The sequence below is a fragment of the Tenrec ecaudatus genome, chromosome 4 (genome assembly GCF_050624435.1).
Source record: "Tenrec ecaudatus isolate mTenEca1 chromosome 4, mTenEca1.hap1, whole genome shotgun sequence".
NCBI lineage: Eukaryota > Metazoa > Chordata > Mammalia > Afrosoricida > Tenrecidae > Tenrec > Tenrec ecaudatus.
In genome coordinates, this window is record NC_134533.1 from 132,073,276 (window position 1) to 132,089,647 (window position 16,372).

The following is a 16,372-nucleotide window of genomic DNA, read 5'->3' on the forward strand; positions in this document are numbered from 1 at the left end:
AATTTATCTAAGGTCAGTGAGAATTTTCAGGTTCCTATAAGAGAATATCCGCCTGCCTTTCTAGAGTGGCTGAGGGAAGCCTACGGGCTTTATACCCCTAACGGCCCGGAGGCACTGAAAACAGGAGGGCAATAAGTATTGCCTTTATTACTCAGTCAGTCTGCCTCAGACATGACAAAGAAGTGGGAAGGGTTTGAAGGGAAAAATCTTAGCGATTTGGTACAAGTGGCTCATTGAGTGTATAACAACAGAGATGACCCTAGCACGACAGAGACAAAGAAGCTAGCTAAAATAATCGTAATTGCCATGAGATACCCCAGAGACTCAGGAAAAGGAGAGCATGGCCCACTCACGGAGAGACTAACCTGTGGGCACCGCCAAGCCATGGGGAAGGACCAATGTGCCTACTGCAGGAAAGAAGGACACTGGAAAAATCAGTGCCTTGAAAACCCCAGGAGAGGTGCACGACCCTCCACTAGAGTGGATGGGCCTCATCTGCACGTAGAAAGACCCAAGCAAGAGACAATAATGCTTGAAGAAGCTCAATGAAGGGGTCAGGGCTCTGTTTCACTTCGCCGCCAAAAGCCCAGGCTAACTCTCCAAGTAGGAGGCCAGGCAGTAAATTTCTTGGTGGACACAGGGGCCACCTTGTCAGGTTCAGAAAGGAATATGGGCACATTTTCAAGAAGAAAGATGTGAATTACTGTGAGCCTATGATTCCTTCCACAGATAACTCACACCAGAAGGTTTGCATGGAGGGTAGGTGGGTTTCCCAAGACAACAAAATAACAAATATCTATCAGCCCTTTGGCCCAGTTAGCCACCTGGTTATGATATCACTGGCTTCTGGCTCAGCTGCTGAGCCAGTGAAGCACTTATAGCAGGAGAAGACTAGGTGGCCGGTGGCCATCAACGGAAGGACCAAATCTCCACAGTGGGCTTCCTGTTTCAATATGGAGCCACGTATGTTACCTGCTGGACACCATCTCTATCCTGAGCTCATAATTGCCATCGCAGGTCTAGAATGCGGCACGCAGGTACACACTATATGAAACAGTCTCTGATTAACCCCTCTCGATAACTTGCTGACATGGGAGTCTGGATAATCCTGTACATTTACTTTGCAGATTAGAAAACTCACTCAAAAACACACGGGAGTTGACCCAGAGACACACAACTGGTTAACAACAAAGTCATATTCACAACCAGCGTCTGGACCAAGAGCACGGTGCCCCACAGAACTGTGCCCATCGAGCAGTCAATATCTCCTGGACTCTCAAAAGATCTGAGCTGATACCCACCCCCCCACATCCTTGCAGCCCCAAAAGATTGTATTTCACAGGATGGCACCGGATCTGCAGCTCGCGGAGAGGGACATATCTGATCAGAGAACACAGGGCAGAACAAGGGGGAGGAGGGGAGAATGGAGCACATCCTGGCCCAATACACCTTGAGGATGATGTTCCCAATCAGAGAAGCCAATCCACAGAGAAGACCACATGGGCAGCCCCATGATGAGAAACGTCCCTCAAAGACCCATAGCCTTAGAGGGGACAACACTGGACACACAGTGTGGGAACTGCGCCCGAACTGATCCTGCCACTTCGATGCATGACACTAAGAGAGTGCAGCGGAAGAGTAAGAAAACGGAGCATCAAAGTCCCCGGGGAATGCCAAAGGTGGACTTTGTGGTCAGGGTTCGGTGCCCCCACAGACTGGACTGGAAAACACTCCTAAAGTTCACCACACAGTCCTTGTACTTTTCTTTCTGGTTAGTGTTGTTTTCTTTTAGTGTCATTGGATTTGGGTTGGGTTTTGTTTTCATTTTTGTTTGTTTTTTTTTTCTTTTTGCTGCTTGGTTTAGCTCAGTCTTGTTTTGTGCATGTTATTACCTTTACAGGTCTGTCTAATTAAGAGAGGCTGGATGAACAATCTGGAGGAGTAAACATGTGACCGGCCCTTTCCATTGGGCATGGGAGTGAGCACGGTGGGGGGAAAGGAAGTGGTGTAAAGAAACCCAGAGACAAGGGTACAACAAGTGATGGAAAACGGTAGTGAGGGGGATGTAGGAGGCCTGGTAGGGCGTGATCAAAGGTAATGTAACCAAGAGGAATTACTGAAACCCAAAGGAAGACTGAGCATGTCAGTGGGCACAAGAGGAAAATCAAAGAGTATAGAAGAGTGAGCTGGGAAGCAAGGGCCAGTTATAGACGTCTAAATAAAGGCATGTACATATGTACATATATTTACAAAGGGGCATGGGGAAATAGATCTATGTCCATATGTTTATAGATTTAGTATTAAGGTAGCAGATGGACATAGGGCCTCCGCTCAAGGACTCCCTCATTGCAATAACACTGTTCTATTAAATTGGCATTCTAAGATGCTCACCTTCCCTACACAATCACTGACCACAAAGCGGCTGCATAAGCAAATGTGGTGAAGAAAGCCGATGGTGTCCAGCTACCTAAAGATATAGCGTGTGGGGTCTTAAAGGCCTGAGGGTAAAGAAACAGCCATCTGGCTCTGAAGCAACAGATCCCACATGGAGAAAGCATACCAGCCTGTGTGATCACAAAGTTTTAAAGGGATAAGGCAACAGGCATCATGAGAACAAAAAAATCTTATCATGGAGAATGAGAGGGGACTGCCGGGTATAGACCCAAAACCTATTTGCAGTGCACTGGACATCCCCTTACAGAAGGATCTCAGAGTGGAGATTAAAGAATACAGGGTATGAGACAGCAAAGATGAAACACAACTTTCCTCTAGTTCTTAATGCTTTCTCTTGCCCCACTATCATGATCCCAGTTCTACCATACTAATCTGGCCAAACTAGAGAAGGTATTCTAGTACCGATAGGAATTTCAAACACGGGGGATCCAGAGTGGATGGGCCCTTTACCAGTGTTATGAGTGGAGATACTGGGAGGGTGGAGGAAGGGCAGGATGGAAAGTGGGAACCGATTACAAGGATCTTCATTGAACTCAAAAGAAAGGTGGGTGAAAATATGACAAAAGAATTAGTACATTTCCAAGGATTGATGAGGGATGGGTGGCGGGCATTGAGGGGGGAAAAATAAGGAGATGAGGCCAGGGGCTTGGGTGGAGAGTGGATATTTTGTGAATAAGGAGGGCAATTAATGTACAGATGGGCTTCAAACAGATGATGTATTTATGGATTGTGGTTAGTGTTGTAGGAGCCACTAATGAAAAGATCATAAAAGAAACAAAAATAATCTTGGCAGAGGGCTCATGCAAGGATGATCTCAGGCTGGATTAGACCAGTCAAAACAGCTACTGGAGTCGCCTCACCCTGTGTCTATTACTGAGTCAGCCATGATGCTTAGGACCCACAGCCCCAGCAGCTGGCCAGAGAGGGAGGTGGATCTCTGAGGCCATTCCACAGGGGGAATGGTCCTCTGTCCTGCAGGGCCCACCCTCCTTTGTAAGCATGCTGGCTGGGGCAAGGCTTTCATGGAGTCCACACCATGGGAGCTCTACTACTCATGGGGGATTGGCAGGAAGCCTCTGCTCATGTGCACACACCACCAACTAGCTGGAGGATCTCCGTGAACAAAGCCTGAGGCAGACAACAAGCCCACTAACTGATGCTGTAAGAGATACAATCAGCATCCAGAAACCTGCAACTGGGAGTAAGAGGCAGCATACCTTGGTCCCAGCCCCTCCCACTCTAATCTACAAGGAGTGACATTGCAAAGCAGAGGGTTTTCATAAAGCACTTCCAGGACTGTGGAATGAGCAGCCTCGTTTGTGGACATGGATACTCTGTGATCCAGACGTACTACCTCCTCCCTTACAGTCAGCTGAGACAAAAACCCTTGCAAGCAGAAAGCCATGCATCTGAACAGTATCCACCAGCCATTTATGTGCAGCACAGCTGCCTCCAAAGAGCCTTCCTGAGTGAGAGAGAAATCATGCAGAAGCCTGGTCTGCACTCAAGAGAGTTTTATGAGCGTTAGGGAGGCGTGGTGGGCAAGTCTGGTCGACCCCAGTGGCTGAATTGAATTTACATGGCCTAGATTGGTCAATCCAGGTACAGGAACCACCCAGGTGACCTCCCCTTCATGGCCAGAAATCTGGACCTCTGAGCATGCACAGGGTGCCTCTCCTAACTGGGCTCTTATCTTGGCCCTATGGGCATGCATAACGGATGCCCCAGTCCCTAGTATAGCTACCTAACATTTGCCCCCCTGAAGAGATATGGACCCAAATCTTTGGGGGTACTGGGCGACGACATCTCTAGCTGCTTCCTGCTGGCAAAAGGGGCGAGGATGGGCTTTGGGTCCATACCCTTCCTACACTGCTGGGAGGGGTTGTCCATTGAGGGCAACTTTATCCAGGATGGATAAGTTTGAGGTGGTCCAGGAGATGGTAGTCGTGGACCTGGCACACTTGGTTCAGAAGCTTTAATCACCCGATAACTTCTGAGAAAAACAAACGGTCTAAAAGGTGAACAGTTTGACTACGACAAGGCTAAGCTTGTGAGGTGGCAGTGGCCTTGAAATTAGGTGAGTGTCACAGGAAACAAAAATAATCTTAGGATTACCAGACATGTGTGTTTGTTCATTGGAAGTACAGGAAGAGGGATAAAAGCATTCACACTTTCCCCTAGGAGGGCACAGGTTTGGGCACTACTAGGTGCAGTCTGATCACTGATTCATTTATGATGCTAAGGTCTTGGACCCGCTGATAAGACCCATCCTTCTTTTTAACCCTATAACGCTTCAATTTTAATTTTGGGAAAAAATTTTCTTTTTGTTGTGGACTTTCATAGTTATAAATATATATATATATATATATATGTATTAATATATACATTTTTAATGTTATGAAAACATCATGCTTCGCGTTATAGAGTTAAATGGAAATAATGGACTAGTGCAGGACGAGTCAAAAGTGACCAAAATAGAGTAACTGCCTAAGCCATTTTGAATTTTCTTGGGTTCAATTGGAGTAAAGGCTTGTAAATTACCCGGGGTCCAAATTCCCATGGTGCCTCCTACAACGGGTAGAATGTTCAGGGATGTTTCAGGGCTGGGAGATTAATAACCCCTAAGTCCAGGATACCTTAGGGCAGGGGTCCTTAAACTGTTTACCCAGGGGGCCAGTTCACTATCCCTCAGGCCTTTTGAAGGAAAGACTATAGTTTAAAAAAACAAATATTACGAACAAATTCATGTGCACACTGCACATCTTGATTTGAAGTTCAAAAAAAAATAAATGGGGCACATACACCCGGCAGAAAGGATCAACGTCCTCGGCTGTCTGCATGTGGCCCACAGGTTGTAGTTTGAGGACCCCTGCTCTCGGCATTCACCAAGAGGATGTGGTTTCAACCCAAAAGCTTGGAGACTCTACAATTTGTTTAAAAGTGATGGGGCAGAAGGAGTCCCTGATTGACCCACGCAAGACTAGTTTTCCCATCCCCTGTTACTAAGAGTTCATAGTTATGGTTAAAGGGAACCAGGATATCCCGATCTGATCCCGTTACTTCAAGTGTGGGCTGACATTGCCACTAAGAAGCCTGCAAATATAAAAGACTTACTCCCTCCCGCAAAGAAAGGGCCCTTGTTTCCAAGGTTTCAGGAAACATGGAAGGACCGGAAAAACAAACGGTCCAAGTTCCCAAAACCACATAGGTGGAGGCCATCCCTCCCCATCACCCTCCCCCACCCCTCCCCTCCCTCACCCCTCCCCTCACCCATCACTCCCCCACCCCTCCCCTCCCCTCCCCTCCCCATCACTCTCCCCTAATCGGCTTTATCCCATTTTGCAGGAGAACTCTGGGAGTGGGAGAGCTGGCTTCAAACCCTTTCTTTCAACCCCCGCCCTATAAGGTTTCTAGGGTCCAGAAATAGAAAACTTCTAACAGGCCCTTATTGAGTCACTCCCTCCCCCACCGGCCCCCCAAACTCACCCCCACCCCTAACAAGCAGCCCCCCCCACACACTAGTACTGGTATGACTTCCATACTCATCAGCCCACCTGGAATGCTTGCCAACAACTTCTCCAGGTGCTGTTCACAACGGAGGAGGGTAGCCCTTCCAGACAGAGGCCCAGTAAGCAGTCAGTGAACCTGATGGTCAGCGAGCGGGCACTCCCCACTTGAGAGAAACTCTTTTGGCCACTACACCAACAATGTGGGATCTCAATTCCTAGCAAGGCCCAGAGGACTTTACCAGGTATCAACCATTGCTCTTACATGACCCTCTGCAGAAGAGCTAGGAAACCTATGAATTTATCTAAGGTCAGTGAGAATTTTCAGGTTCCTATAAGAGAATATCCGCCTGCCTTTCTAGAGTGGCTGAGGGAAGCCTACGGGCTTTATACCCCTAACGGCCCGGAGGCACTGAAAACAGGAGGGCAATAAGTATTGCCTTTATTACTCAGTCAGTCTGCCTCAGACATGACAAAGAAGTGGGAAGGGTTTGAAGGGAAAAATCTTAGCGATTTGGTACAAGTGGCTCATTGAGTGTATAACAACAGAGATGACCCTAGCACGACAGAGACAAAGAAGCTAGCTAAAATAATCGTAATTGCCATGAGATACCCCAGAGACTCAGGAAAAGGAGAGCATGGCCCACTCACGGAGAGACTAACCTGTGGGCACCGCCAAGCCATGGGGAAGGACCAATGTGCCTACTGCAGGAAAGAAGGACACTGGAAAAATCAGTGCCTTGAAAACCCCAGGAGAGGTGCACGACCCTCCACTAGAGTGGATGGGCCTCATCTGCACGTAGAAAGACCCAAGCAAGAGACAATAATGCTTGAAGAAGCTCAATGAAGGGGTCAGGGCTCTGTTTCACTTCGCCGCCAAAAGCCCAGGCTAACTCTCCAAGTAGGAGGCCAGGCAGTAAATTTCTTGGTGGACACAGGGGCCACCTTGTCAGGTTCAGAAAGGAATATGGGCACATTTTCAAGAAGAAAGATGTGAATTACTGTGAGCCTATGATTCCTTCCACAGATAACTCACACCAGAAGGTTTGCATGGAGGGTAGGTGGGTTTCCCAAGACAACAAAATAACAAATATCTATCAGCCCTTTGGCCCAGTTAGCCACCTGGTTATGATATCACTGGCTTCTGGCTCAGCTGCTGAGCCAGTGAAGCACTTATAGCAGGAGAAGACTAGGTGGCCGGTGGCCATCAACGGAAGGACCAAATCTCCACAGTGGGCTTCCTGTTTCAATATGGAGCCACGTATGTTACCTGCTGGACACCATCTCTATCCTGAGCTCATAATTGCCATCGCAGGTCTAGAATGCGGCACGCAGGTACACACTATATGAAACAGTCTCTGATTAACCCCTCTCGATAACTTGCTGACATGGGAGTCTGGATAATCCTGTACATTTACTTTGCAGATTAGAAAACTCACTCAAAAACACACGGGAGTTGACCCAGAGACACACAACTGGTTAACAACAAAGTCATATTCACAACCAGCGTCTGGACCAAGAGCACGGTGCCCCACAGAACTGTGCCCATCGAGCAGTCAATATCTCCTGGACTCTCAAAAGATCTGAGCTGATACCCACCCCCCCACATCCTTGCAGCCCCAAAAGATTGTATTTCACAGGATGGCACCGGATCTGCAGCTCGCGGAGAGGGACATATCTGATCAGAGAACACAGGGCAGAACAAGGGGGAGGAGGGGAGAATGGAGCACATCCTGGCCCAATACACCTTGAGGATGATGTTCCCAATCAGAGAAGCCAATCCACAGAGAAGACCACATGGGCAGCCCCACGATGAGAAACGTCCCTCAAAGACCCTTAGCCTTAGAGGGGACAACACTGGACACACAGTGTGGGAACTGCGCCCGAACTGATCCTGCCACTTCGATGCATGACACTAAGAGAGTGCAGCGGAAGAGTAAGAAAACGGAGCATCAAAGTCCCCGGGGAATGCCAAAGGTGGACTTTGTGGTCAGGGTTCGGTGCCCCCACAGACTGGACTGGAAAACACTCCTAAAGTTCACCACACAGTCCTTGTACTTTTCTTTCTGGTTAGTGTTGTTTTCTTTTAGTGTCATTGGATTTGGGTTGGGTTTTGTTTTCATTTTTGTTTGTTTTTTTTTTCTTTTTGCTGCTTGGTTTAGCTCAGTCTTGTTTTGTGCATGTTATTACCTTTACAGGTCTGTCTAATTAAGAGAGGCTGGATGAACAATCTGGAGGAGTAAACATGTGACCGGCCCTTTCCATTGGGCATGGGAGTGAGCACGGTGGGGGGAAAGGAAGTGGTGTAAAGAAACCCAGAGACAAGGGTACAACAAGTGATGGAAAACGGTAGTGAGGGGGATGTAGGAGGCCTGGTAGGGCGTGATCAAAGGTAATGTAACCAAGAGGAATTACTGAAACCCAAAGGAAGACTGAGCATGTCAGTGGGCACAAGAGGAAAATCAAAGAGTATAGAAGAGTGAGCTGGGAAGCAAGGGCCAGTTATAGACGTCTAAATAAAGGCATGTACATATGTACATATATTTACAAAGGGGCATGGGGAAATAGATCTATGTCCATATGTTTATAGATTTAGTATTAAGGTAGCAGATGGACATAGGGCCTCCGCTCAAGGACTCCCTCATTGCAATAACACTGTTCTATTAAATTGGCATTCTAAGATGCTCACCTTCCCTACACAATCACTGACCACAAAGCGGCTGCATAAGCAAATGTGGTGAAGAAAGCCGATGGTGTCCAGCTACCTAAAGATATAGCGTGTGGGGTCTTAAAGGCCTGAGGGTAAAGAAACAGCCATCTGGCTCTGAAGCAACAGATCCCACATGGAGAAAGCATACCAGCCTGTGTGATCACAAAGTTTTAAAGGGATAAGGCAACAGGCATCATGAGAACAAAAAAATCTTATCATGGAGAATGAGAGGGGACTGCCGGGTATAGACCCAAAACCTATTTGCAGTGCACTGGACATCCCCTTACAGAAGGATCTCAGAGTGGAGATTAAAGAATACAGGGTATGAGACAGCAAAGATGAAACACAACTTTCCTCTAGTTCTTAATGCTTTCTCTTGCCCCACTATCATGATCCCAGTTCTACCATACTAATCTGGCCAAACTAGAGAAGGTATTCTAGTACCGATAGGAATTTCAAACACGGGGGATCCAGAGTGGATGGGCCCTTTACCAGTGTTATGAGTGGAGATACTGGGAGGGTGGAGGAAGGGCAGGATGGAAAGTGGGAACCGATTACAAGGATCTTCATTGACCTCAAAAGAAAGGTGGGTGAAAATATGACAAAAGAATTAGTACATTTCCAAGGATTGATGAGGGATGGGTGGCGGGCATTGAGGGGGGAAAAATAAGGAGATGAGGCCAGGGGCTTGGGTGGAGAGTGGATATTTTGTGAATAAGGAGGGCAATTAATGTACAGATGGGCTTCAAACAGATGATGTATTTATGGATTGTGGTTAGTGTTGTAGGAGCCACTAATGAAAAGATCATAAAAGAAACAAAAATAATCTTGGCAGAGGGCTCATGCAAGGATGATCTCAGGCTGGATTAGACCAGTCAAAACAGCTACTGGAGTCGCCTCACCCTGTGTCTATTACTGAGTCAGCCATGATGCTTAGGACCCACAGCCCCAGCAGCTGGCCAGAGAGGGAGGTGGATCTCTGAGGCCATTCCACAGGGGGAATGGTCCTCTGTCCTGCAGGGCCCACCCTCCTTTGTAAGCATGCTGCCTGGGGCAAGGCTTTCATGGAGTCCACACCATGGGAGCTCTACTACTCATGGGGGATTGGCAGGAAGCCTCTGCTCATGCGCACACACCACCAACTAGCTGGAGGATCTCCGTGAACAAAGCCTGAGGCAGACAACAAGCCCACTAACTGATGCTGTAAGAGATACAATCAGCATCCAGAAACCTGCAACTGGGAGTAAGAGGCAGCATACCTTGGTCCCAGCCCCTCCCACTCTAATCTACAAGGAGTGACATTGCAAAGCAGAGGGTTTTCATAAAGCACTTCCAGGACTGTGGAATGAGCAGCCTCGTTTGTGGACATGGATACTCTGTGATCCAGACGTACTACCTCCTCCCTTACAGTCAGCTGAGACAAAAACCCTTGCAAGCAGAAAGCCATGCATCTGAACAGTATCCACCAGCCATTTATGTGCAGCACAGCTGCCTCCAAAGAGCCTTCCTGAGTGAGAGAGAAATCATGCAGAAGCCTGGTCTGCACTCAAGAGAGTTTTATGAGCGTTAGGGAGGCGTGGTGGGCAAGTCTGGTCGACCCCAGTGGCTGAATTGAATTTACATGGCCTAGATTGGTCAATCCAGGTACAGGAACCACCCAGGTGACCTCCCCTTCATGGCCAGAAATCTGGACCTCTGAGCATGCACAGGGTGCCTCTCCTAACTGGGCTCTTATCTTGGCCCTATGGGCATGCATAACGGATGCCCCAGTCCCTAGTATAGCTACCTAACATTTGCCCCCCCTGAAGAGATATGGACCCAAATCTTTGGGGGTACTGGGCGACGACATCTCTAGCTGCTTCCTGCTGGCAAAAGGGGCGAGGATGGGCTTTGGGTCCATACACTTCCTACACTGCTGGGAGGGGTTGTCCATTGAGGGCAACATTATCCAGGATGGATAAGGTTGAGGTGGTCCAGGAGATGGTAGTCGTGGACCTGGCACACTTGGTTCAGAAGCTTTAATCACCCGATAACTTCTGAGAAAAACAAACGGTCTAAAAGGTGAACAGTTTGACTACGACAAGGCTAAGCTTGTGAGGTGGCAGTGGCCTTGAAATTAGGTGAGTGTCACAGGAAACAAAAATAATCTTAGGATTACCAGACATGTGTGTTTGTTCATTGGAAGTACAGGAAGAGGGATAAAAGCATTCACACTTTCCCCTAGGAGGGCACAGGTTTGGGCACTACTAGGTGCAGTCGGCTCACTGATTCATTTATGATGCTAAGGTCTTGGACCCGCTGATAAGACCCATCCTTCTTTTTAACCCTATAACGCTTCAATTTTAATTTTGGGAAAAAATTTTCTTTTTGTTGTGGACTTTCATAGTTATAAATATATATATATATATGTATTAATATATACATTTTTAATGTTATGAAAACATCATGCTTCGCGTTATAGAGTTAAATGGAAATAATGGGCTAGTGCAGGACGAGTCAAAAGTGACCAAAATAGAGTAACTGCCTAAGCCATTTTGAATTTTCTTGGGTTCAATTGGAGTAAAGGCTTGTAAATTACCCGGGGTCCAAATTCCCATGGTGCCTCCTACAACGGGTAGAATGTTCAGGGATGTTTCAGGGCTGGGAGATTAATAACCCCTAAGTCCAGGATACCTTAGGAGAGGGGTCCTTAAACTGTTTACCCAGGGGGCCAGTTCACTATCCCTCAGGCCTTTTGAAGGAAAGACTATAGTTTAAAAAAACAAATATTACGAACAAATTCATGTGCACACTGCACATCTTGATTTGAAGTTCAAAAAAAAATAAATGGGGCACATACACCCGGCAGAAAGGATCAACGTCCTCGGCTGTCTGCATGTGGCCCACAGGTTGTAGTTTGAGGACCCCTGCTCTCGGCATTCACCAAGAGGATGTGGTTTCAACCCAAAAGCTTGGAGACTCTACAATTTGTTTAAAAGTGATGGGGCAGAAGGAGTCCCTGATTGACCCACGCAAGACTAGTTTTCCCATCCCCTGTTACTAAGAGTTCATAGTTATGGTTAAAGGGAACCAGGATATCCCGATCTGATCCCGTTACTTCAAGTGTGGGCTGACATTGCCACTAAGAAGCCTGCAAATATAAAAGACTTACTCCCTCCCGCAAAGAAAGGGCCCTTGTTTCCAAGGTTTCAGGAAACATGGAAGGACCGGAAAAACAAACGGTCCAAGTTCCCAAAACCACATAGGTGGAGGCCATCCCTCCCCATCACCCTCCCCCACCCCTCCCCTCCCTCACCCCTCCCCTCCCCCATCACTCCCCCACCCCTCCCCTCCCCTCCCCTCCCCATCACTCTCCCCTAATCGGCTTTATCCCATTTTGCAGGAGAACTCTGGGAGTGGGAGAGCTGGCTTCAAACCCTTTCTTTCAACCCCCGCCCTATAAGGTTTCTAGGGTCCAGAAATAGAAAACTTCTAACAGGCCCTTATTGAGTCACTCCCTCCCCCACCGGCCCCCCAAACTCACCCCCACCCCTAACAAGCAGCCCCACACACACACTAGTACTGGTATGACTTCCATACTCATCAGCCCACCTGGAATGCTTGCCAACAACTTCTCCAGGTGCTGTTCACAACGGAGGAGGGTAGCCCTTCCAGACAGAGGCCCAGTAAGCAGTCAGTGAACCTGATGGTCAGCGAGCGGGCACTCCCCACTTGAGAGAAACTCTTTTGGCCACTACACCAACAATGTGGGATCTCAATTCCTAGCAAGGCCCAGAGGACTTTACCAGGTATCAACCATTGCTCTTACATGACCCTCTGCAGAAGAGCTAGGAAACCTATGAATTTATCTAAGGTCAGTGAGAATTTTCAGGTTCCTATAAGAGAATATCCGCCTGCCTTTCTAGAGTGGCTGAGGGAAGCCTACGGGCTTTATACCCCTAACGGCCCGGAGGCACTGAAAACAGGAGGGCAATAAGTATTGCCTTTATTACTCAGTCAGTCTGCCTCAGACATGACAAAGAAGTGGGAAGGGTTTGAAGGGAAAAATCTTAGCGATTTGGTACAAGTGGCTCATTGAGTGTATAACAACAGAGATGACCCTAGCACGACAGAGACAAAGAAGCTAGCTAAAATAATCGTAATTGCCATGAGATACCCCAGAGACTCAGGAAAAGGAGAGCATGGCCCACTCACGGAGAGACTAACCTGTGGGCACCGCCAAGCCATGGGGAAGGACCAATGTGCCTACTGCAGGAAAGAAGGACACTGGAAAAATCAGTGCCTTGAAAACCCGAGGAGAGGTGCACGACCCTCCACTAGAGTGGATGGGCCTCATCTGCACGTAGAAAGACCCAAGCAAGAGACAATAATGCTTGAAGAAGCTCAATGAAGGGGTCAGGGCTCTGTTTCACTTCGCCGCCAAAAGCCCAGGCTAACTCTCCAAGTAGGAGGCCAGGCAGTAAATTTCTTGGTGGACACAGGGGCCACCTTGTCAGGTTCAGAAAGGAATATGGGCACATTTTCAAGAAGAAAGATGTGAATTACTGTGAGCCTATGATTCCTTCCACAGATAACTCACACCAGAAGGTTTGCATGGAGGGTAGGTGGGTTTCCCAAGACAACAAAATAACAAATATCTATCAGCCCTTTGGCCCAGTTAGCCACCTGGTTATGATATCACTGGCTTCTGGCTCAGCTGCTGAGCCAGTGAAGCAGTTATAGCAGGAGAAGACTAGGTGGCCGGTGGCCATCAACGGAAGGACCAAATCTCCACAGTGGGCTTCCTGTTTCAATATGGAGCCACGTATGTTACCTGCTGGACACCATCTCTATCCTGAGCTCATAATTGCCATCGCAGGTCTAGAATGCGGCGCGCAGGTACACACTATATGAAACAGTCTCTGATTAACCCCTCTCGATAACTTGCTGACATGGGAGTCTGGATAATCCTGTACATTTACTTTGCAGATTAGAAAACTCACTCAAAAACACACGGGAGTTGACCCAGAGACACACAACTGGTTAACAACAAAGTCATATTCACAACCAGCGTCTGGACCAAGAGCACGGTGCCCCACAGAACTGTGCCCATCGAGCAGTCAATATCTCCTGGACTCTCAAAAGATCTGAGCTGATACCCACCCCCCCACATCCTTGCAGCCCCAAAAGATTGTATTTCACAGGATGGCACCGGATCTGCAGCTCGCGGAGAGGGACATATCTGATCAGAGAACACAGGGCAGAACAAGGGGGAGGAGGGGAGAATGGAGCACATCCTGGCCCAATACACCTTGAGGATGATGTTCCCAATCAGAGAAGCCAATCCACAGAGAAGACCACATGGGCAGCCCCACGATGAGAAACGTCCCTCAAAGACCCATAGCCTTAGAGGGGACAACACTGGACACACAGTGTGGGAACTGCGCCCGAACTGATCCTGCCACTTCGATGCATGACACTAAGAGAGTGCAGCGGAAGAGTAAGAAAACGGAGCATCAAAGTCCCCGGGGAATGCCAAAGGTGGACTTTGTGGTCAGGGTTCGGTGCCCCCACAGACTGGACTGGAAAACACTCCTAAAGTTCACCACACAGTCCTTGTACTTTTCTTTCTGGTTAGTGTTGTTTTCTTTTAGTGTCATTGGATTTGGGTTGGGTTTTGTTTTCATTTTTGTTTGTTTTTTTTTCTTTTTGCTGCTTGGTTTAGCTCAGTCTTGTTTTGTGCATGTTATTACCTTTACAGGTCTGTCTAATTAAGAGAGGCTGGATGAACAATCTGGAGGAGTAAACATGTGACCGGCCCTTTCCATTGGGCATGGGAGTGAGCACGGTGGGGGGAAAGGAAGTGGTGTAAAGAAACCCAGAGACAAGGGTACAACAAGTGATGGAAAACGGTAGTGAGGGGGATGTAGGAGGCCTGGTAGGGCGTGATCAAAGGTAATGTAACCAAGAGGAATTACTGAAACCCAAAGGAAGACTGAGCATGTCAGTGGGCACAAGAGGAAAATCAAAGAGTATAGAAGAGTGAGCTGGGAAGCAAGGGCCAGTTATAGACGTCTAAATAAAGGCATGTACATATGTACATATATTTACAAAGGGGCATGGGGAAATAGATCTATGTCCATATGTTTATAGATTTAGTATTAAGGTAGCAGATGGACATAGGGCCTCCGCTCAAGGACTCCCTCATTGCAATAACACTGTTCTATTAAATTGGCATTCTAAGATGCTCACCTTCCCTACACAATCACTGACCACAAAGCGGCTGCATAAGCAAATGTGGTGAAGAAAGCCGATGGTGTCCAGCTACCTAAAGATATAGCGTGTGGGGTCTTAAAGGCCTGAGGGTAAAGAAACAGCCATCTGGCTCTGAAGCAACAGATCCCACATGGAGAAAGCATACCAGCCTGTGTGATCACAAAGTTTTAAAGGGATAAGGCAACAGGCATCATGAGAACAAAAAAATCTTATCATGGAGAATGAGAGGGGACTGCCGGGTATAGACCCAAAACCTATTTGCAGTGCACTGGACATCCCCTTACAGAAGGATCTCAGAGTGGAGATTAAAGAATACAGGGTATGAGACAGCAAAGATGAAACACAACTTTCCTCTAGTTCTTAATGCTTTCTCTTGCCCCACTATCATGATCCCAGTTCTACCATACTAATCTGGCCAAACTAGAGAAGGTATTCTAGTACCGATAGGAATTTCAAACACGGGGGATCCAGAGTGGATGGGCCCTTTACCAGTGTTATGAGTGGAGATACTGGGAGGGTGGAGGAAGGGCAGGATGGAAAGTGGGAACCGATTACAAGGATCTTCATTGACCTCAAAAGAAAGGTGGGTGAAAATATGACAAAAGAATTAGTACATTTCCAAGGATTGATGAGGGATGGGTGGCGGGCATTGAGGGGGGAAAAATAAGGAGATGAGGCCAGGGGCTTGGGTGGAGAGTGGATATTTTGTGAATAAGGAGGGCAATTAATGTACAGATGGGCTTCAAACAGATGATGTATTTATGGATTGTGGTTAGTGTTGTAGGAGCCACTAATGAAAAGATCATAAAAGAAACAAAAATAATCTTGGCAGAGGGCTCATGCAAGGATGATCTCAGGCTGGATTAGACCAGTCAAAACAGCTACTGGAGTCGCCTCACCCTGTGTCTATTACTGAGTCAGCCATGATGCTTAGGACCCACAGCCCCAGCAGCTGGCCAGAGAGGGAGGTGGATCTCTGAGGCCATTCCACAGGGGGAATGGTCCTCTGTCCTGCAGGGCCCACCCTCCTTTGTAAGCATGCTGCCTGGGGCAAGGCTTTCATGGAGTCCACACCATGGGAGCTCTACTACTCATGGGGGATTGGCAGGAAGCCTCTGCTCATGCGCACACACCACCAACTAGCTGGAGGATCTCCGTGAACAAAGCCTGAGGCAGACAACAAGCCCACTAACTGATGCTGTAAGAGATACAATCAGCATCCAGAAACCTGCAACTGGGAGTAAGAGGCAGCATACCTTGGTCCCAGCCCCTCCCACTCTAATCTACAAGGAGTGACATTGCAAAGCAGAGGGTTTTCATAAAGCACTTCCAGGACTGTGGAATGAGCAGCCTCGTTTGTGGACATGGATACTCTGTGATCCAGACGTACTACCTCCTCCCTTACAGTCAGCTGAGACAAAAACCCTTGCAAGCAGAAAGCCATGCA